Source organism: Ammospiza caudacuta, chromosome 2, assembly GCF_027887145.1.
Source record: "Ammospiza caudacuta isolate bAmmCau1 chromosome 2, bAmmCau1.pri, whole genome shotgun sequence".
Classification (NCBI taxonomy): domain Eukaryota; kingdom Metazoa; phylum Chordata; class Aves; order Passeriformes; family Passerellidae; genus Ammospiza; species Ammospiza caudacuta.
This window is the reverse complement of record NC_080594.1, coordinates 69732971-69757146: the sequence shown is the minus strand read 5'-3', so window position 1 is coordinate 69757146 and position 24176 is coordinate 69732971. Positions and strand designations below refer to the sequence as shown.

Here is a 24176-nt window from a genome sequence, read left to right as displayed (position 1 = left end):
AATGATCCTAAATTATGTGTAAGCTTAAATGAGCAAGCACTCATAGACTAGGGTATGATTTTCTTTCTTACTAACTCAAGATTGCAGTATATAAATCACACTTTTCTGGACAATGCAATGAAGATTATCTGAGGATTACAAGAGAGAAGTGTTCCATGCAGGCTTTTTGGGTGGGCATTATGCAGCTTGTTACAGAGTTTCCTACTCTCTGGCAATTCTCCATTATGAAACTCCTTCCAGCCAGAGAGACATCAGCAACTTGATTCAGTACAGGCACCTTGTACTGTTTGGGATTCCTTCAGGCATCCCACTTGGCCTCCAGCTTCCACTCCTGAGTGGCAGAGATCATATGCAGTAGGTGCTCTGTCATATTTGTGAGCCCTGTGGGGACACATCAGACACCACATCAGGGCACCTGAAATGACAGCAGGTGACAGAATAGACCTCCAGAGCTTGCAGTGCTGCGTGCAGCACAGTTTCCCCATCTCAGGGAGCAAATAGTGTTGCTAATAAGACAGTGAAAATATTTCAGAATTTCTTCCTTGCCTTATTTTGAACTTATATTAATGATCCTTTCAGAGATTCTCCTTTCTGTACCACCCAGAAATGTGACTGGTGCAACTACTAATCAATATTCAAATAATGGTAGGATTTTGTGATGTCTTATCTGTTTTAAACTTATTTTAGCAATTTTTCTCAGCTTTGTCAAAATAGAATCAGTTTATGAAGAGAAAGAAGATAAATCATAGTGGTTATAACCACCAGAAATTTTCCAGAAATACTCATGTGTGGCCATGTTCTCTCCACAATGCATGTCATCCTAAGTTTGTACCAACAAACATCTCTTTTAAGAGTGGGATGTGTTTTCCTACTTTGTCTCTTTTCTCATGGAGTATCAGTAGTTTTCTAATGACCTCATCCAAATCAAAATAAATCCCATTGTTAAACAGTTCCCCAGCTTCAGTCAACTTCAAAAAAATATTCTTCTGGAACTTCTTGCAGTGTTAGCAGACTATGTACTGGTAATACTGAATCCAAATTCCATGGAATTGCTGAAAAATGTGGGTAAAGAGCTGTAGGTGGAACTTTGGAAGATAATCAACTCCTTGCACTTACTACACCATCACTCTTCTAATGATCTTTTTTCTGACAAAGGGGTTTTGAATTTCCATGTGCTGTGTATGTGCATATATATACATCTTGTACATTTGGGTTTAGGAATACAGTTTGGTACAAATCTCTTTTGCCCATTTACAACACTGCTTCTATAAGGAGTAAGGGCTTAGACTTTTTAATCAGTGTGTTTAAAAAAACCCATTCAATTCTCATTGATACAGAAAATAAATCATCTTAAAATTAATTTGCTATTCATAGTTTAGATTCATGTAAAGGATTTCTGACTTCCTCTTCTTGACAATTTTTCTTGTATTTTTTGCTTGTTCCTAATTAATTTCTTTATTTGAAACCTTAAAAAAAAATTAAAAAAAAATCATTTATGTCCAGACTCTACGGTAGGAGATAAATTGAAATTTGAATGTTATAGCAGGTCATGCTGACATAAGAAACACAAGATTTAACATCTAAGGTTAAATTGTCATGAGGTACAGTGATCTCAGTTGTCACTGCTTTTGTGCAAGCAGCTTTGTTAGAGTTAACTATTTCTGGTACCATTATAATATTGGTTATTGTAATCTTCAAAGAATAGTATAGAACAAGTAATAAGGCTACTGGTACAAGAAAATGTAATTTTCCTCCTTTTTTGCTTTCAGACTACAAACAATAAATCATTTTGTTCAAAAGACAATAAAACACCAACTGGGTGCTGGTTTAATTCCTATCAGGGGAGGTCTTCAGTAGCTTTCTAAAACAAAGTAATTAGAGAAGGAGTTCTTTTATAAAAAAAAAGGATTATTTTTGTATATCTCTTGTGTTCTTACAGGTGTTAATCAGAGTAGAGTACAAAAGATTGTGTTCTATTTCCATTTTACATCAGAGACATAGAAGTTATAAATCAACTACAACAATTACAAAACACATAAAGATAAATCCCAAGAGCAACAAGAATTTAGACATAAATGGCTTCATTGTACTGATGAAGGTTACGGTTGTTTAGTGGGAACAGAAAATAATAGGAATCATAGCACATAAATGAAAGAAAAGGATGTCTTGGGGGAGGGGAATGGGGAAATGTTTCCTTAATAAAGTCAACGTACAGAAATAAAACCAACATCTGCTCCTCGTTTCTCTATTTGATTTTACTTTTAATTACAGAACTTCATAGTTGAGGCAATTTTAGTAGATGTGCAGCTTTTCCTTTTTTGTGGTTGCAGCTACTGACCAAGTTCTAGAGGCTCTGAGTTAATGTTTGTGCTTTTTTCCCGGGTCTCTGAACAATGCTGCCTGGCAGTGGACCCCATTTGCCTTTTGAAGGGATGTCTCCTGAGGCTGCTGCCTTTTAGTACTCTGCAGCTAGTAAGCTTCAGCTCAGGCTCCTGGTGTTGGCTATGGTGCATAAGGGAGGTTATGGAAAAGGTTTAACACCTCTGGCTTCTCTGTTCACCCTTGGAGTGTCTTTAGATTTCTCACTTCCTAAATGATTCTTCTAGACCTTTATTAGTGGGGAAAAGCTATTTATATAAGCATATGGAGGTGGGATCCCGTCCCATGTAGAGATGGGATGAGCTGGAAGGGATTCAGCCAGGGCTCAACTGGATACTTCTGTGGTCAGAAGCAGAAATTTGCCCTATGTGCAGGAACCACCTTTAACATGTGATTGTTTTGTCAAGGAAAGATTGATCTATTACTGGCTTTACAAAATAGTATTGCGATACAGCTTCAGTCTGCCATACTAATTGATTGATAGATAGGTGAGTTTTGCTGGTTCGTCAGCCAAAAATAAATATGCCATGAGGATTGTTGGGGTATGACTGCAGTGATTTGAATAAGGAAAAGTGCACTTGTTGTAGGGTTCTGTGTAGTTAAGGAACTTGTATTGAACAGGTGAAGATTAATGTACTTGCATGATTTATAGCCCAGAATATTAGTGCAGAGCTGCATAGACTAAGGATGTTTAGATAATTGTGTTAAATTTTGAAAAATTGGTAGAGTTCCTTGCAATCATAAACTCTATTGTAAAATGTTAATTTCAGGCAATACCATTTGCAAAATCCCCCAATTTTTTTATAATATTCTATAGTTCTGAGCAGTATGTCCTCAAAACCATATACAAAATTTCTATGTGGATTTCTGAATGAGTATTTGTGCTGTATTGTATTCTTTCATGTTCCCTAACTGTTAAATTTACTTCATTTTAACTAAAAAATAGCTGCAATAGTCTTGAACATTTTCATTTTTGATTATGCTAAATAAGCTGTGTGTTGATATTTGCTAGTGTACATACTTACATTCTTAATCGAAGCTGTATGGGAGATTCTGAAGCATATCTGTACACTGACTCCACTTTTCAGTGTTGTCCTCAGCATAGCAGAGATGGTGTAGAAAGGATCTGGACTTAATGAGACTTCGTGACTAACTTTGCCCTTTGAAATGCAGTAGATTCAGGGACTTTATAATCTGCTTTTTTAGGACCACACTGTGACGCCTGTCTTGTGAGAGTTGTCAAAATTATAGTGCTGTGACGGCTCTTGATAAGTCAACTATAGTCACTGGCCAAAACAACATCTTTAATTACTCAGGATTGCTAAAAAGTATTTTCTCATCATACTGCTGTACAGTCAGCTGTTCCAATAAGTGATTTTTATGGTTTTGAGAAGTTGCTTCACTAAACCTTGACCCAGTGTGCTATATAACTAACTGATTTACATGGAAGTTCTGGAGGTTACTTCTCATTACTCATGTATTACACATGGGTTAGTTGCCTTTTTGATCTCCATTAATATTGTGCGCTCAGAAATGTTCTTCAACTTTATGATTGGGTATTTTCTCCATTTATTATTTATTGTATGCTACTACTCCATGGTAACTCTCTCTCTGTATTGTATCGTACACACTATAGCAAATATCACCGAGCTGTGATCACATGTTCATTAGAAATCAGTAATCATTCCAAGTCTATACCGTGGCATGTTTTATTCTTTATGTCTGTCTCATTAAGTGACCTTTTAGATGTAAGGAATAATATTTTTTTTCTGATGTGTGTGTAAGGCAGCTGTTATAGAAAGGTTGCAGCCCCACTCACAGGGCTTCTCTGACTGGAAGATAAAAAACAGTGACTTTTCATGGAGTTCTGTTTGCTGTGGTATTTTAATGTTGCCCTGAAAAGTCTTTCACTGCAACCATGGATACCAGCTTCTGTGCCCATTACTTGTATGCAGTAGATGTATGTTGCATCTTGGCTACAAGATAAGAAGAAACACATTCTGCTTGCTCTATGGTTAACTGAGCCATCTCTCCCTGCCTCAGTTCTTCCTGATATTCTATTTTAATTGGCTATTATGGATTATTTAATTAATGATTGGGTCCCAAACTGACCCACATTTCATCTTTCATTTAGAAGTTTGGATTTGTATTTATTTGTTTAATGAGTTTGCATTGTTTTAACTCACTGACAATTAATTGGACAGCCTAGGTCAGACTCCTGGCAGTGTTTTTTTCTCTGCATGATCTCATTCTTACTCACTGTCTGAGGCCTCTTTCAGCCTGAGCATGGAGGGAGGGAAAGGTATGCCCTCCAGCGTGACATAAAGCCCGAACCATTTCAAGATGGCTGTTTGAGATTGAATGTAGAAGATTTCAGCAGATGGCTTCTAATTACTTGAGATATGCCAAAGTGCTGAAAGGAGCATTTGTATCTTCAAACCTAAGGGGTAGCTGTACCTGACACGATGTGAGTGGCATGTGCATTAATGTACCCATGTCAGCATTTATTCCATCTACAGTTTCTGCCATGAGCTTTATCACAGATAATTGTCTATGATATGAATGGAACTTCCTTGAGTATTGTTGTAATAGAGCTATAACTAATAAACCTATTACAGCAAGTAGAAGAAATTCCTATGCTTTTTAATGGAAAGTAGAAATAAAGCGACAATCTATATTCATACTCATTTTATCGAGAAAGCTATGGAAACTTTGAATTAAAACTATCATTTTGACCTTTTAGTTGAGTTTATAGGCAAGGCTCTCTTTATGATAGCGAGCAATTTCTTTAAGATGCAGGGAAATTACTGTTACATTAGTTGCATAAAATAATTGAGAGTTTTGAGAGAGAGATATGTCATGCTCACCTTACTCATACTGTTAGTCTCAGCAAGGTCAAGGGACTAATTGTGGACCCAGCCTGCCCTAAGCCAGTTGCAGTACATAATTGCATGCTGCCCCGGGAGCAGTGTAAGAAGGAAATTGTGACTTGGAGCAATTCTGTTTGGTATTCTGGGGGGTAGGGTCAAAGCTAGCCTCAGTGTGTGCTCCCTCCCTTCCCCTACCGGTGGGTGGTGAGTCTGCAGAACTCATTTCCCCTCCTGGGCTGCCATCTGTGGTATGAGAAACCGCTTCACGGAAGAGAAACTCGGAGTTTCTTTCAGAAGGTTTTTGTCTATCAAACCCTTCTGATTTCTACATTTTTGAAATACATTCAAGGTAATTAGTTCATATGCTGAAATAAAATTAGGAGTATTATTTTTAAACTTCCCTGTAGGACCTTGTGCTAATCAAGTAGTGAACTTCTGATGTTGTTTGATTTACTAGTAATTCTAAGACTCAGCACAAACCATTTTCCGAGCAGCTTGTTTAGCCTTAGAAAATGTCACCAGCTAGAGCTATTTACGCAACACATTCCAAATTCCTGTGAGTTGAGCGGTGTGTGTTTTGGAATGCTTTAACCTCCCCACTAAAATGAAGAACTCCCTCTAAGTTCAGCTGCTTCCAGGAATATAACTCAGTGTCCCTGGGAGAAAACTAGCAGTCTCATCAACGCTATCTTGTACTGCAGAAAGTTGTATTAGCAGAGGCAGAATGTGTCTCTGAGCAGCAGATCACCCCTGAACTTCTGTCAGGGTGTGCAGGGGAAGATTTGAAACGTTAAAGGACAGTGCACTTCTCATCACCACAACAGAGATTTCTCTGAGAGTAATCACTTTTATTTCTGAGTGTGTAAAAAATAAACCCTGTTTAAAATGATCAGTGACTTTGTTAATGCTACTTCAGTAAAATAAAATGCTGGTTTCTTTATTTTTCTTTTTCCCTTGGTTCAAATAACACTGACAATTGCTTAGTTCTCTTCTTCTTCTATATATAGTTATTCTGACATAAAAAAGAAAATTACAAGCTCTCCTGCTATAATTCAAATATTTAACAAGAATACTGGTAATAATGGCTGGCATGATTGAAACAGCCAAGTGAATTTTTCTTTGAGAAACCATATACAGTTATTATTGCTAAACACGAAGTTACATGGGTTTACTTGCTTAATACACAAAGAGGTTTGTACTCAAAGGGATTTTTTTTTCTATTGCCTGCCTTCTAAGGCCTGTTAAATGATGAAACATTGTGGTTTTATTAGACAATAATAACAGAAACAAGGTTTCTTTAATAAGAATTTAAAATAATCATATAATGTTATCATTTAGAGAAGCATTTTATTTTGAAAAACATTATTGGAATAATATTGAGATAAAAAATTTTAGCCATATTCCAGCGCCTGTCCTGGCACTGGTGGTATTGATTATTATATATGCATTGAGAAATTATTAGATTAAGAACATTGCATTTGCTTGAAGTATGAAATGCACTGTAAAAAAATAGCTTAACGAGCATTGCAGTCCAATATACACAGTTAAAAATTTCCATTTCATTTTTCTTATAGACATTTTGTACTTACTTACATTGCTCCTCTGCTGTGGCAGAAAATGTATAACTTATGAAATAAACCCTGTAATTTAGGTTTATTTTTTTATTTGTGTATTTTTATGTCTACTTTAGGTGTTTGGTAGCAAAGATACATCTGTATAATATGCATAACAGTAACGTGAAATAACATGAAGTCAGTAGCCACCGATTTTAGTAACTGGTATGAATAAGGAAGTTTACTTTTATCAGGTGACCACGAACAATCCAGTCTGCACTCTCCACCTAAGTGTTATTTAGACTTTATTAGACTAAGATCTTGGCGTCCCCTGGGAGGAAAGAAAGTATAAATACTCGCATAACAAATGTGGTCCTTGAACTTTTATACATCTGCGTGCATTGGTACATGCCAAACATAACATACTCCAGCTTATTCACCTTCAGGCTTCTGCAGAGGCTATTAACTTGTACAATCTGCAGAGGATACATTTGGAAAGCCTTTCCTTATCCAGCTCCCAGACCAGCTCTACACGAGTCTCGGCTTTGGTGGAGAAAAGCGTGGTGGTAGCGGTACCTCGTGAGCTTGGCTCTTTCTGGGTATGACAGAGGAGCACAGTGACCACAAAGATATGCCCTTTCTGCATCCCGTGAAGCAAATCATGCATGCTCCACATGGGTAGTGTGGGTAAGGGCAGAAAAACATTCAGTAAGGTCTTTATTTCCCCTGTCAAGAGAATAGGAGAAACCTGTCAACCCCCCCAAACAGCAGTGGCATGTTTGTGTACTATGTGTAGGTTCTGGGATAGGAGGAGAACTGTTGCAAGCCATTTGCCTGAAAAAAATATTTTGACACTCATGGGCTTGTCATCTGCTTTCTTAAGGTTTAGAACAAAGCTTCACAACAATGTTAGATGAACCCAGGGTAAATGTCCAGCTGCAACCCAAAAACCTGCATTCCCTGGCAGGGCTGGAAGTGTGGTCGTGCCTGGGGAGATGCCCCTCAGATGGTAATGCTCACTCAGTCACAGGGATGTCCACCTAATTTGGGATATTGCATCACACTACTGCAAGAAAAATAAGTTTTTCTTTAATCTAAACTGCTGAAATCATCATGTGTTTGTAGCAGACATTTTTAAGCAGTATGAGGGATATCAGGATTGGTGATACAATTGCAAGAGTTGACAACATTGTATGTGTTGTGGCCCAAACAGTTGGGTTTAGCTACCTCTAGATATTAAACACTTTAACATATCTAAACATATTTAGATATTAAACACACCTGATTCTTATTCATAAATACAGAAATTTATGACAAATTGATTTTTCTGAAGTGTCAGCTACATCAGCTGGGACTTGTAATGTACCTTTTGTGCAAGTCACACTGTAAACTGAAATGTGAAGTACATATGGGTAGGAAATCCTTTTCCTGTGAATTGTCCAATCAGTCTTACATTGTTTGAAATTACCATCACCACATACTTACCATATGTCATTTCATATAGGAAGATTGTGCAACTTGGAAGAAGCAGCCTTAAACCTTTATTTTCTGTTGGTTACTTTAATCCGTCTACTGCTTTCTTTTTGCAGTATAATACCAAAGTGACTCATGAGTCTTCTGCAAGTTAAGGGCATGTGGATATTATCAAGAACAAATGATAATGTATAATAAGTTTGGTTTTATGTAAGTACTGTTTTAAATTAATTAAGGCTAGGAAAAAGAGGACATGAATTACCTTTAGTAGTATCTGCAAATGTAACCCATTCTGCAGTTTCTGTGTGTAGCGGGCATTTGTGCTTAGAGACTAAATGGTGAATGGGACTCTGACTATCAAAAAACAGTTGCTGGGATGAAAGTCATGATCAATCTCTGTATTTATAATTTTGTATTTTATCAGTGCCTTCAATCTTTGCCATAGCATAGCTATGTGCAATAAGAAATGTCTTTGCACTTCGATTTAATTTTAAAGTAATTGCATCTAGAAGATGCTTGATGCTAAAAAAGTATCATATAATCCATGTAATTATAGTTTCTGCCTGTTCATTTATTAGCTACGTTTACAAGCAAGAAGTAGGTTTATATGTTTTCAAAACATATGCTTGGTAAGCACTAAATCTAAGACTTATAAAAACATTATCAATATGTTCTAATTAATATTTGCTCTTTTCCTTAAGCTATTATGAGGATACTTAATGCATAGCCTAAAATTAGAGTTGACAATTGCAAATACAACCCAACCAACATAGTAATAAAATCAATACTTACATTTCCCTTGGGGCCACTATTTACTGTTTGCTGTGCCATTTCCTTAATGGAATGGCAGTTATGTTTGCAGAAACCTTGTAACTACGATTTTTGTATTTTAACTAAAAGCAGCTTTCCTAAAGTAGTATGATTAAAAAAGAATCTGGAGTTGCTTTCAGAAAATTGCTGTAAACATTTTGCAGCCAGTTTTAACAAAGACTAGTAAATGTCACTGAATTCTAAAATAAATTATTTGTAATGTTTAAAGTCCTTTCAGTTGTATTGCAATAGACATTTGCCGTAATCTTGAAATACTTCCCTGATTTTTTTTTTACTTTCATTTACTCAGTTCAAATTATTCTTAATCACTGAAAGCTCATTCCTGTGTGGAGGTCTGCAGTGTTCTCAAAGTGTACAAGGGAGCCTGGCAGTTTATTTGACTTAGCAAATTAAAATAATGGAGGAAAAATATGATCTTTGAGATGAGTCATTGCAGCTGCTGCACAGATCTAATTCTAGTGTTTCGACTTGGTTCTTCTTTCACTGAAGTCTGCCATTCTCTGTCGGGGCAGCAGCATTTCTGTGCCTTGCAGTGTAACTGTATAGTACAGAAAGCATGGCATAGTTGGCATTTATAGTGCACGCAAGTGTCCTGTGTGTTTGCTTGTTCAGTAGAATATTTCTCTAATTATCTCTGACAAGAGGGATGAGCATCTGAAAGAAAATCTGTGAGTCATCATGGCTTAATAATTCGTTCCTTGTGGGGCTCTGCTGACCATGCCGTGCTCTTGGCAGAGCTGAGGTTTAGGGTAACAGGTTCTGTCGTACATGGCCACTTGCTTGGGCTCAACTCTCAGGGACCTACTATTAACTCTAATTGTAAACTAATTATTACCTTTGACCATCTGACCTTATACCAAACTTCTGCTTTCACTCCCATTTTGCAACTATTATTTTGAATAGTATTCATATGAGTGGATCATTTGTAGTCTGCATCGTGTCTGATTTTAGGCATTCCATGTGAAATGTCACCATTTCAGGATCTTCTTTCATTTCACTTGTTAGTGATATGCGGAAATTAAAAAATATGGAATGCAAAAAAATTTTGAAATATGGTAATTTGAAAGCATTGAAATTAGTAATGTTTTATAGAGATGCAAAAAGTATACACATACAGAAAATGTGTATTATATATCTAATAAATCCATAAATATATCAGACAAGATAGAAACCAGAATATGCTGAATTGAACTGTAAAAATACCAGAACAAAATGGAAGTTCAGGATTAGGTATTTTGGTCTAGTTCTGAATATTTTTGCAACTTTTAAGTTACAAATGTCATTTAAATAGCAGTGTTCCTTGTAACTTTTCTCTTAGCATACATTTGAAAAGTATGTTGAAATTTGTCATTTAAACATATATATAAGAATTATACAAGTCTTTGTACATAGTACAGTTTAGGTATAGACTGAGTCATCAGTAGTCACTGTTATAATTTGTAAAATTTTTATCTAAAATTTTTAACAAAAATATCTGAGAGTCTGCCCTCAGGCCATTATTCATTGTTCTAGGTTTCAACAGCAACAACAATTCAGCTTCCACAGATATCAAGTCAGGATAGAAAAAGAAATATCTTCCAGTATTCAAATATTTTCTTTTGGTTTTAGTACTTCTAAGCTTTGGAGGAAGGAATTATATTTTGCCATTAAGATGACCCTAGAATTCCTAGTTCTGATCACTTGAAAATCCTTCTGAATCTGACTGAGATAGAAACTTCTACAATTGTGTTTCAAATGCCTATTGGACTTGTTTAGAAACATGGTACTCTCCTGCAGCTGCACTGGTGTGGCCCAGGCACACAGGTCTGGGAAGCCTGCTCTACAGCAGTTTTGCAGAAAAGAACATTATTTTGGAACAGTTAACTCCTGTTGCCTAAATGATATTGGCATTTTCAGCACTTGATGCCTGTTACCATAGAAGAAAGTGTTGCTGTTTGTTCTTTGGATTTGGCAGATGCAGTTCCCTGCCCTTTACTAATACAGTGCTTTATGGCATAGTTTGAGGATACTATTTCTGGACAAAATCACTAGATTGCCCAGAAAAGGTTTCTAAGAGCAAACTGGCTTCCACCATACCAGTGAAAAACTTCACGTGAGTCTGATGGAACCTAGATTAATCCCATCATCAAAAAACAAACACCCCCCACGTACTTCAAAGTTTGTCCCAGTATGATTTAATTCTTTGAGGCTCAGCATTTGTTTATGCAAACCTGCAGTATTTAGTGGCATCAGCAAACTTTGTTTCATTAATATTTAGCCAAAGCAATTGTGTGCACAGAATCCTAGACCCATTCAAGGAAACATATTTTGAAACAGGATATTGAAAATAAAGTCCATAGGACAACAAAAGTCAGCTTACATGCTGATGTCAGCATTTGTGTGTGGTGATAAAGCCAAGCTCTTTCCATGATAAAGATAAATTCATATCCAAATCTTTAATAAAAAAACAAAACTGATGTTAGCTATTCCCATTAAAGTCAGAAGCGTCTTTGTAACACTTCCCAGAGACTCAATTGTTAGGAACAAAAGTTATGTCCTGTTAAGAAAAAAAATTAATCACTCAAGTTATTGCATAGGGTGTACTGTGTATTCCGGGTTCAAGCTTTATACTGAAGCCTTTGAAGAGGCTGCCCATACTTAGCAAATGTTGTAATTGATACAGAATCACTGCTATACAACAGCTGCAATAACAAGGTGCTGCTGCCTTTACTTTAATCTACCTCTCTTTCTGCCAGTTTATTATGTTTTGAATTTATTCTTTTGTAGATCTGTGAGCTATCTTTCTTATGGAAATTAATCTTTTTAAAAGATTTGTACTCTCATTTTCAAACACTAATACATTCATTCAAGTATCCCATTATTCAGAACCAGCTGGCTTTTTATCTAGTGATATTTACTTCAAAAAGCCAAGTTAAATGGTATCATAGATTAATTCTCAGGGCACAGGAAAGCTTTTTTAGAGAAAAAGAGATTTGGTAATTACTTAGAATATCGCAATAAAATCACAGAACATGTCAAAAATGCGTTATATAATCTGTCATAATACGAAGCTTCAAAAAAAAGTTAATTCACTGAATTGAATCTAATATGTAGCATCAGTATATGATTTTTAAGTGAAACATTAAGTAAGGATAAAACTTTGCTGTGATTTATAATAAGCTATGTCATGATTTTTAGTTATGTATTTTTTCTTTAGAGAAAGCACTGAAACTTCAAAAAGGGCATTATCCACTGAAATTTCTTACATAAATCAAATTGGAAATAAGACACATTTTACAATTCAATTTAGGATCCCACAGAGACAATAATGTTGCAAGCTGTGCATTTTGCAGAGTAATATAGTAATGTCTAGTTTGCATTTTTGAAAAACCAAATTAATCACACTGTATTGAATATGTTGAAGCAAACCTAAAATTCATCTATTATTAAAAAACTTGTGCAACAAACACAAACTATATTTTATACATAAAGGACAAACTCATTTATTCATTAGGTTAAAACACTTGGAGCTTGCATTTTGTAGCTACTAAAGAAGTGACATTTGCTATCTGTTCTCTTTTTTAAATTTTTCAAAGCATTGTGTTCAGACTAATCTGCTTGAAAAATTGTACTAATACTTTAACACAGTGTCAATCCTGAAGACTGCGTAGAAATCCCTGTGGAAACTAAGGGTAGTCTTGATATTTAAATTTTCTTTTCTTGTGAATCATTTTACAGAACAAATAATCAGTTTTCATATATCTCATATTTAAGTAACACATTTTATCCCTTGAAAGATTAACCACAAAATAATAAACTTTTTAGCCAGTTTTTAGCATTTGTACATCCTTTGAGCTAACCTGCCTAGGCACTACTTTGAATTAGGACTTGTATCTTTGCACTCAGCTGTGCTCAGACTGGTACATCAAAGCAACCAGAAGGAAATTTTGGCCTTTATCAAGCGTCACTGACTTCAGCGGAAACAGGATTGCAGGCTTAATCTTTTAAAGGGAAGCATCTTTTAAAATTATTTGTAGATGTTCTCCTGTTTTAGAATATAACTGTGGAATTATGTATTCTGTGTCTTGTGGGGCATATAAATTCTGCATGCAGAATTTGTATGCCAAGTGTCAGGTGCTTCTACTTGTAATTCTGTTTCTAGGAACACAGCTCTAACTTCTTATGGCCCCTAGGCCAAATTTGAATTCTAGGATTTGATTTCTGGCATAATTTTTATCTGTTAGCAATTTGTCTGTGGATTCATGTCTTGAAGATTTAAAAATGAGAAATGCAGCTTTTAATATTTTGTTGGAAATTTATATTGCCTGTACACTAGAGAGATTGTTTGGAAAAACAAAGACTTCTGAAAAAATGTTCACTTGCATTTTAAAGGAACAAAAATCTTAATTCAGAATAAAAAACTTATTTGAATTAAAAAAAGAGTTTGCATAATTTTTCTTGAAGCATTTGAAAAACTTTAGGCCCTTGTCCAATATTTTAGTTCAAGTTCTAAGTCTAAATAGTTTTTAATACAAAATTAATGTTTGTTTGTTTTTTGTTTCTTTGTTTTAGTTAACCTGCATAAAACCATTGCTAGATCCAGTAGTAGAAAAATTTCAAGCAATTTTCAGCTTCTTGGCCACCATAGTGGAATCCAGGCCTCCAGCTGAGGTGTATTTGTTTTGGGAAACTTAGGATGAGTGGTCACCTACAAACAGCTGATACAACCCCTCCAAGCATGGCAAGGGGGTAGAACTGCATAATCTTTAAGGTTCCTTCCAACCTAAATCATTCAGTGATTTTTTCATTCTATACTGAGCTGATCCATGTGAATTGCTAATGTGTCATCTTGTTTGCAGGGCTTAAGCCTGAGGGACTTAACACAGAGAAACATCTTTATCCATTGGGTGAGCAGAGGACTGAACGCAGGTTGCTGAGAAGGCATCTAGCCCACGTTGTTATTACATAAGAGCCATCAGTTATACACTGCTCAAAACTTGTCCAGGGAGCATGAGACTTGGGAGCAGAGGTCACCTTTCTTAAAAGTGTACCCACAGTTCTGACCTGGAGAACATTGTCGCTAACTGAGTCAAGGCAGGGTGAAGAAAAAGTGCTTTTTGGCTACCTATTGTCTCTCCTGCCATGTAACTCCCCTCATCTCTGATCAGATGAGTTATTGATCACGAAGAAAGATTGAAGGAGCTAGGAAACATAGCAAGATGTGTGTTTATGTCTTTCTCTGACCATTGAAGGAGTGCAACATTCTGATTTTTACTAAATGAGATCTGGATGTAAATACCATGCTAGGAATTTTGTCTAAGACACAGTTAAAGATATTGTTTAAAGTACACTTAAAATGTGTGTGCATTCTTCACAAATCAGTTTGATATAAGATACAGGGATCACTACGGTGAATAAGATTCATTTGGACTTGGTAAAGTTCAGACTACTAAATCTTGGTATAATAGCTTAGGTGAACTTCCTTGTCCTAGAACTATTATAGGAAAAAAAGAAAAATATGAGACTGTAAAGCCAATATTGAATAAATTATATACATGCTATCATTTAATGACAATAGACAATTTTTTGTCAAACACTGGCTTGACACCTTTGTCTCTTCCACATTAGGTGAAAATTTTTGCTGGTTATAGGTAACAGTGATCTTCTGAAGTAAATAAATATTTTATGTTAAATAACTTTAAGATAGTGGTTTCTTTTAATTTTAAAAATGAAACAAAACCACCAAAATTAATTAGAAAGTAATAACACCCTTCCTTCCCCCAGTCACAAAAGTCCAAGGAAATATTTGAGAAATTTGCTGTTTAAGATGTATCACTTGACATTCCTACCTTCTTAATCCAGTTTCATACTTTTAGCTGCCTTGGTGTGTAGATTTTACCTTTGATCATTTTTGTAAGGCTTCAGTCAGAAAAACCAGCAGCAGTTCTGAGTAGAGTAGGGTATCAGTACATAAATAGAGAATGCTGATAGACTAAATGTCACAGAGAAAATTATCTTTTTTGCGTAAATAAAACCATTTGTGAGAAGCAATTAAAATAAATATGCAATTATATTTAGATCCTTCTCACTGAGGGAAATTCCTTGTAACCTGTTGTCTGTGTATATGTATTTGTTTCTTTCAGTATTTTCATACTATGAGCCCTTTGGGGCCAGGAGTGTCTACCTGCTCTAATTGTCTCGTATTATTACTACTACTGTTATTACTAGTCATACTAGTTGTAACTTTTCCATTGTCATCCCGAGAAAACAATAAATCAAGTGCAGAAACAGTTTCAGCAGTCCTGAAACAAGACTCAGGATCCATAAACTCTTAGGTAAGATTTTCTCCTTTCAGTAATGAAATGGTCATCTGTCTTGGGACATGGAACCATAGGGAAAAACCTAAAGGCTTAAGTGTACTGCAGCACAATGAAGTGCTGAGTAACAGCTGAGATGTGATAATGATTCTCACTCCACGCTGAACACAAGATAACGTACGAGTTATTCTTGGTCGAAGGAAGCACATTGTGATTTTGTTTGCTAGGCTGGACATACTAGATTTTGAGCTGATGGATGAATATGTTCCATTTACAAATTCAAGCATGTGGAAAGAAGATATTTTTAGTAAAATTCTAATTCACAATTTGTTGTACCATTTATACATTTACACATTTTGTTTGTGTGTGTGTGCATGTGACATAAAGGTAGAGATGTTCACACAGATACGTACATGTGTATTCAAATAACATTGAAGTAGTGAAGTTGTGCACCTAAAAGCTAGAAAAAGGTATTTTCTAATGATAATAATAGTAATAATAATCATCATCATCATCACTGGATTTCTTTGAGACCTGGGCCTATTACATGATGCAAATTTACATGAGGAATATATAAGACTTAAAAATTAGGGGCTCTATCAGAATGGTCATGAGAAGCTAAATCAAAGCTGTGCACGCAACTCAAAAGTAAGACAATTCCTCAAAAAGCTTTAAGTTAGCAACTGCTTCCCAAAGGAAGATGAAATGGCTCTGTGACCCTCAGAGCCTGTGCGACCTTCTGGCTTTTCTGCAGCAGTTTTCTAGTGTGGAAGAGACACAGCATCGATTCGGAAACCTCTGTGTCCAGCCCCATGCTGCTCATCAAGCCAGTATCTGGGCAAACACAAGTCTCCTTTTCCCTGAATGGGAAGCACAACCGTGTGCTCTGGAGAGTGCCTGAGACTTGCTGCAGCTGGTGGGGTTTCGTGCAGCCAACTTGCGTGTGTTTTCCCAGAGAGCATAGGGGTGTAATTGCTGTGAGACCTTGCGATCAACTTTGCTTAAGACTGGATATTAATCTGTTGATTAATAAGGACTGATTTTTGATAATGTAGCCTTTCTTCCTAAGAAAATGACTAAAAAAAAATTCAGTGAGAAAAAGTCTGAAAAATGACGTTCAAGAAGGCATTCTTTGCGCAACCTTTTAGAGCCAACGTACTGTTACGAGTTTGTGCAGCATTTGTGCTGGAAATCGAAATATTCCTCTTCAGTTCAGCAATTTTCTAAAGAAGTCATCAATAAACTTGATTCGCTGCAATATGTCAACCTCCCTGCTTTGCATTTTCATCCCTGGTGCATCTTCTTTGGAATTGAACATGATTTTACCGAGGCCTTCTCACTTTTAATTTTGCTTTCAATTTTAATTTTTGCTTTCAAGCCCAATATATCTTGCTTCTCTTATTTTTTCATAATGAAAAATATTAAAAAACAAGAGATAAAATAACATAAATACACAGCTGAAACAGGTGTGGCAAAGTGTGGACTAGCTAACAATTATGTCTGTCTACTAGAAGACATTAGGAAGCTTGGCATTCTCACTTTTTGCATTTTGTCTATGCAATTAATTTTTGCACTTCAGTGTATTTACTGAGGATTTTCTAGTATTTGTTTTTCTTTAGTTCACAGTTTATACAGGACTGCCAGCTGTATTTAGATGTCCTGAAAATCTGCAGGAGTTTTCTTCTTGAGTTAGAGGCAGTAATTAGGTTATTATTTTTCCAAACTTTTTGAGAATTTTTTTTAAAGAGAAAGAAAAGGGGGATGACAAGTTTACTGAATACATACATGGTATAATGCTTTGGTTTACTTTTCTTGTTTCTGAGCACTGCTGATATAGAATTAGAGGCTGTAAAACTCAGACTAGAGGTAATACGGATCAAAAAGCACGGTCCACACCAACTGAGATATTGCCTGTATCAGACCAGTGTAAATACTGATCACAAAATCCCTTCCAAATCCATATTTTCAGGAGAGATTAGTCACTTAGTCATAGGCATGAATCACTCAGAACCTTAAACTTGTGTCTTTCACCTTGGACAAGTCTCTGGACCTGTCCGTTTTAGTTACCACTGTACTAAAAAGGAAGCCCATCATTCTGTTATACTGATTATATAGACCAACAAATTGAATGAGGATAGCTTCTTTCTTTATAAACTGAAGTAGCAGGATCTTACATTAAAAAACCTTAAACCCATATTTTTCAGAAAATGTTCTAAACATGTTCCTGTAGACTACTCAGCCAGGCATATTCACTCTTATCTGTTCGTTAAGCATACAGAAAATATTAATATCCACAATTACATGCAATGAGTACATGTAGTAATATATTAATTATCTATTGAACAGGCAATTTTTGTACAAAAGCACCTACCACTGTAATCCAGATGTTTGCAAAATGCTTTGTGATTCTCATTGTGTTGAGAAAGAAGGACAATGTAGTTTTTGCTGGTTTGTGGTTGACTTCTGATGACACATTAGTCTTTATATTTTAAAAACTATGCCTTAAGGGACTAGCTGTACTTCCAGCTTTCTGGTCTGAAGTTAACTTATTTAACCAGGTGTACCTGACAGGAAAATGGGGTCCAGTTTTTATTGTCCTGAACACAGTGAATACAACACATCTGACTTTTTGTTTCTTGATGATGTCACACATTTATTTTTGCAAATCTAAAATCACACTGTTATCTTTTAAGATTTTATAGGCATAAAATAAACTGGTTTTTATCTATGAAATTAGCTCAAGTTAGGTTTTAGTAAGAGGAGACAAATGGAAAATCTATTTTTAGGTAAATGTCACATGGCCTGTAACTGAGTTGCTGAGCTTTCAGCTGTCTTGGACAGTTTCATTATTCATTAAATTGAATTTTAAAAAGCTTTTCCTGTGTTAATCTTTTTTGGTGAAATAATGAAGGATTAGTATAAAATATCTATATTCTATGAGATTCATTGTAACAGTAAAAAAATTCTTTCACTTATTAACTTATATAAATTCAGTATTTCCTGATTAATGATTAAACCTATACTCTGGTATTCAGCATTTAGAATTCAATCTTATTTCCTGGAATTAACAGTTTCTACTACAGTTTTTATTATCAGAACATAAATATGGAAAAAGTAAAGTGGGTACAAATTTGGCTTATGGTGCAAAGTGCAGTTGTAATTTCTTTGCCATTGCCACAAAACAAGCATGCAATAAAATTAGAACAGTGAATGAAGCAGTCTACATGATTGAGGCTACTAATTGTTTTTCAGATTGATACTTTTGTCAGCAAAGAATAAACAGTATGTAATTCCAAAGGTTCTTTTGGCTTTTCCTTTGTATATTTCTGTCGGAAAATGTTTATCAAAGGATAGGGGTTTTTCATGTGTGTGTGGTTTTTTCTTTAATTTGCTACTGCACCTGTATATAATCTGTCATGATAATAGCAGTACTACAAATACCAGACCCATCAGCCTACTATTTTAGAGAAAATTATGAACACTTTTAATTAGGAGCCCACATTGCTCATAGCCTATTTAAGAGCATAAGCATGATTTTATAGCAAAAAACTCCCAAAACAATGCAAAACTTTGTGAGGAGGTAAAAAAGAAAAGAAAAATCATTATGTAAAGCCAAATACAAAGGGTTACAGAGAAGACTTGGGAAATTATTTTTCCATGTTGTAGTACTTTCTCTCCTGATCACTTTGTGCTCCCAGAACAGGTAGAAATCCAAGTATCAAAAATATTAGACAGATAGTGTTTACAAATGGCAAAGGTTTTTCCCCCCTTTAATTATGTAACAGTAACATAGAGACCTCATAAAAATGCCTTTATCTGGAGACATGTGTCTTTTATACAGTCTCACAACACTCATATATTGCAGATAAATTGTACATCTGATTTTAGAAAACTGAATTATATAGAAATCAAATCACAAATTTATAACAATTCAAAGACTAAAGCAGCAGCACTTGATTTGGGCAGTTTACAAAATGGTTTCCTCACTGTCAGGAGGCTAAGATTACCAATTTTTAGCACACTGATTATGCATATTTTCCACTGGACATAAATAGCCCAGATCGTGAATAGTCCACTTCAGAAAAATGAGCCAACACATCTGACACTGATGCTTTGTTTGGTAATTGTTGCTGAGATACAAATTGTTTCAGCAAACACAGAAGATAACAGAAAGATTATGAGACTAAAAGGAGATCAGTAGCACACCAAAAAAGAAAAGCTGGTTTGAGTTGTTAGTGGGAAGTCAGACTCTTTTGTGGTTTTGCTATGTGATACTGCTTGTGTATATAATGATACCTGAAACTCTTCCTGAGCCAGTGCTGGGGCTCACTTGCCTAAAGATATGCTTGAATTGTTCTATATAATTCCATAAAATATCAAGTTTTCCACATGAAAGGAAGGGGAAGACCCAAGGGTCTGGCAGATAGCCTAATTTTAATTTCTAAAAACCACCTATAATCAAACAAAGTTTGGCTTGTTTGCCTAGGCATAGATGTATGCTACTGCCTGAGATACCCTTGAGCATCCTGCCTGATCTACACCTCCAGCTAGCCCTGGGGTGTCCTGCAGGTGCTGTGTGATACTCACCAACCCTACAAGACATGATTCAAATTCAGTTTTGGCCATCTCAGGAGTTGTGTGTTCAGGCCATTGAACTGAGTCTGGGAGAAGGGTCACTGTAGTCTTTGGAAGCACCAGGTGCAGATTCAGCTGACCGAAGATAGGCCTGTCTCCCACAGAGTGAGCTCAGCAGCTCTCCAGAACCTTTTGGCTGGATCCCCGTTGACTATCACAGGAACTAAACTGTTGAGCTCACATTGTGGAAACAGAAATTTAATCAAAGTGAATCCTAATGGGGTCAGAATGAAAAAAGGAAAAGGAGTCTGCAAATAAGAGGAATGATTATAAAAATGAACCTGGTACGTTTAGATCAGCGTTTGTTTGTGAGGCTGACATTGTACACTAGTTTTCTGCTTCATTTTCTTTTTCTTGGCTGCATTACCTTCTAGTCCAGAATTGTTTCAATTTATTATTACCATCCCTAGCTACCTAATTGTGCTACTAATGAATACAAATAATCCAGACATCAGGCTTTTACATACCCACTTCAGTGTACAAATAATGGTTTGTTGTGTAACTGCTGATTATGGGAGAAGGTAACTCACATTATGGAAAATATGTGCTGAAATATTGGTGATGAGGAAAGCAATGGATTCTGTACTATGCCTTTTGAATTGTGAAAAAATATTGTCATTCTTGTTCCATCGAGTTGTCCATCATGAGAAAATGTGGGATCATCTGAGCCTGGTTTTTAAGTATGTGTACTTATATTTGGAACTTCATTTCAATTTTTTGAGTGCCTGTATTAGCACTATCACGTATGAAATATGTAGTTGGCTACCAAATTGCCTATTCAAGTACATATGTATGGGGTTTGAGCACTCAACATTAAGCATTTGCATTTCAAAATTGGATCCCTTGTGCTTGAAAGCCTTGAAAATGGTACTCTATGGTCAGCCTAGTGCAGCGTCAATTGAAATGCTGTTTGAATGCAATGTAGAGCTTCCAATTGCTGCTTCAGAAAGTGTTATGCTGAATCTGGAACACTTTGCATAATTTAATTAATTATGCCACTAAAAACTGATTTTCTCTCAATTTAAAGCAAACAGCTTTTATGAGGGTGAACTGCAGCACCCAGGGATATCAGGTGTCCAAGCTTTTAATCCTATTACAAAGACTTGACAACCACTGATGGAAACTGGAAAAACATAAGCCTCCAGCAGGGCAACAAGTGAAGAGGAAGAAGGCAACAGATTTTTAATACTCTTTGAAACCACTGTATGCATTAAATCAAAACCAAATGTAAAAAGTGACAGAACTGGTAGCTTGCACTTTGTTGTGCAGACAGTGAATAGTGTCTAAAGAATAACACTTGTTTTGCTTTGACATTAATGAAAGTAACTGTTTCCTCTAAGAGGAAAAGTGTTCTATTTAACTAGCATAAGAAAAATTCAGTGAATGGCCAAGACTTTTTGTATCTGCGTCTGTTCACTTAAAGTGTTCAGGAGCTCGACAGTCAGAAGTTTGAAAGGGGTTTCTAATGTTATGGATTGAATTCTATAGAGTTATAAATAATTTTCCATATAAGCAGATCTTAACAGATGATTTCAGACTACAAGTATTAAAGACACTGTCACTAAATGCTAGCCTTGATACTGTGGTTTTCTGAAACTTGTCTTCTCTCTTCCAAATTATTATTGGGTTCAATATCACGCTAAAACAGCAGACACTGTAATTTTGAGGCAGAAAAGAGTACTGATTTAGAAAAGCTCTAATTTCTGAGCCACATAAGCAGAGCCATAATTGGCAAACTATAACTGACCTTGCAAAATTCTGTGACCAGGTTAGGAAGGGTCACAGAAGAATTGACTCCATCTCCATATCGAACATCAGCATGAAATTAACTGCACTGTAGACAATGTTGCTGATAAAAATAATGAAAATATCTCATTACTGGCAATTCAGCAGCTGTATAAAATGCAAACATCTTCTTATAATGCTAAAAAATGTTCATATAATTACTAATATATATTTATATATTATTTGTATTCATATATATAAAAGAGATGTTACACCTGGCTCAAAGGGGAAACAGGAATTAGTAGGGCTCATTGAAAGAGATTTAACCTAGATTTAAAGGGGGAAAGGGATAAAATCAAGCTCATTAGAGATGTCTGGAAGAGGCACAGTAGTGTTTGAAGGACAGTGTTTTAGCAAGGTACTTTGCTCTACCATCTCAATGGAGGTAGAGGATGGAGAGCCATGTGTTGGCAAAGACTGCAAAGTGGTTTATTGATGTGTTAGAAATCACAGAAGAACCTAAGAATAGTCATGTAGGAATTACTTGTCTCCCCCAAAAAGGTGGTGGGAGCAATCGGCCAGCTGAGATGCTTCTAGAGGAACGCCCACAGCATGGCCACCACGCAGGAAGAGCTGGAAGCCGTTGTGCAGCAGGAAAACTGCGGCACGGCTGCCAGCACGGGGACGTGGTGGGATGACTTCCACAAGTGGAGTGCTGCAATGGATTGCTGTAAACTCTTCAGAAGGGATAGCAAAACAGGAGGGTGGGGTAGGCCTGGATGTTCAGGAGCAAAATATGTACACTGCAGTGGTAAAAAGCAGAAAATTAGAGAATATGAAATTAAAAGGAAAAGAAATATTTTTCCAGATAAGATTTAGCTGCTTTACGATGTATTTAAATGTGTGTTAAGGTTTTTTGAGAGTGTCTTAGTTCTCAAAATATAAGAAAACATGTTCACTTGTCCGAGGTTATGAGATTTGAATGAGGATTTACCATCTCAAGTATGTTCACTGCATAAAGGTTATGAAAATTTCTTGTAAAATAATAAAAGGATCTAATATAATTGATTCTTTTCATTGTTTCATAAAATTGCTTTGTTTGATTGCAGGAGACTTTGGACTGAATTTTCATTACCTACTTCTGAACAATTTACACTGGGATTGAGACAGTATTGAGCTAATGAGTTAGAATTTATATTGAGCCTTAACTGTCTTCCTGAAGTAACTAGGGAAAGAAAATCATGGCAATAATGGAGTATTTTTCATTATAAACTATGTTGTACAGCTTTTACAATCAGGTTTTTAATAGATCTAGAGAAATTAAATTGGAATTCTACCAACTTCTGTGCTTTTGTCATCCAATGAAAACGATGTTAAAATATGTCAAAACTAATAGGCTTATCCCCTTTCTACTGAAGTAAGGAGGAGGTGGTGTCGTTCCTGTTGTTTTTCAGGCTCTGCTGTTCATTAAAGAGTAGGATGTACGTAGAAAAACATTCAGAAATATGTACTTTGCTATAATCCATAATGCTAAATAGAAACTGAGCATAGATCGAATAGATCTTGACGTGTATCATCCTAAAGTCCCTATCAAGACACGCTCCCATGAAAAGAGTAGACATTTTCAAAGTCAGGAGGTTGAAATTGTGCTCTACATAAAAAAGGAAGCAATCATATATTGCTGATGGGTATATTAATACTGCTGAGAATGCATGCATATATCCATATTTATTAATATATTCAAACATTGTTTATTGATTGTGTATGGTAAATAAACTCATACAGTGAGTGTATAGATTACTGTGTATGCATAAACACACATACACTCAATCTCAGCATTATAAGTAAGTACACACCAAGAATAATACAGTTTGTCAGGTTGGAAGATCTTAACCTCTTCATTGCACATAAATATACGAATTTATAATGAGATATTAATTATTATTGTCCTTTATACAGACTGTATCATATTGTCCTTTAGTTGTATCTTATTTAATTCAATGGTTATTTTTTATGAGGAATTCTGCAATAGTGAAAAAGGGTGCTTCTCAAAGAAATGAATGATTTCTCATCTCAATACTTGTTTGTCCCCATTCTTCTTTGCTGTTAGTCTGTTCCACTACCAGAAGACTGCAAGAATCAATGTAATCCCTAACATTTATATTAATAGTATGAAATAAAAATTTAATATACAAAATAGAATCATCAGTCAAGCATATATGCATGCATGTTGGTGCCCTCAATAAATTATTTTTTTAATTACTCCAAAGAATGTTTATTTATTCACAAATACAGGACACGATATAACTGCAGTTTAAATTTTAATTGGCATAACAGGCCATATTTTTGTTAGACATTTTGCAGGCAAAAACATTCTCTCACATATTAAAAAGTGCCATATATAGTTTTATTTT

General features: G+C 35.6%; 1 protein-coding gene across 3 annotated transcripts in view; it reads left to right on the top strand.

Annotated features, from left to right (window-relative positions):
* DACH1 (dachshund family transcription factor 1) overlaps nt 1-24176 on the top strand; it is a 350907-nt gene that overhangs the window by 208184 nt on the left and 118547 nt on the right. The gene's annotated exons all lie outside the window — the stretch shown is intronic.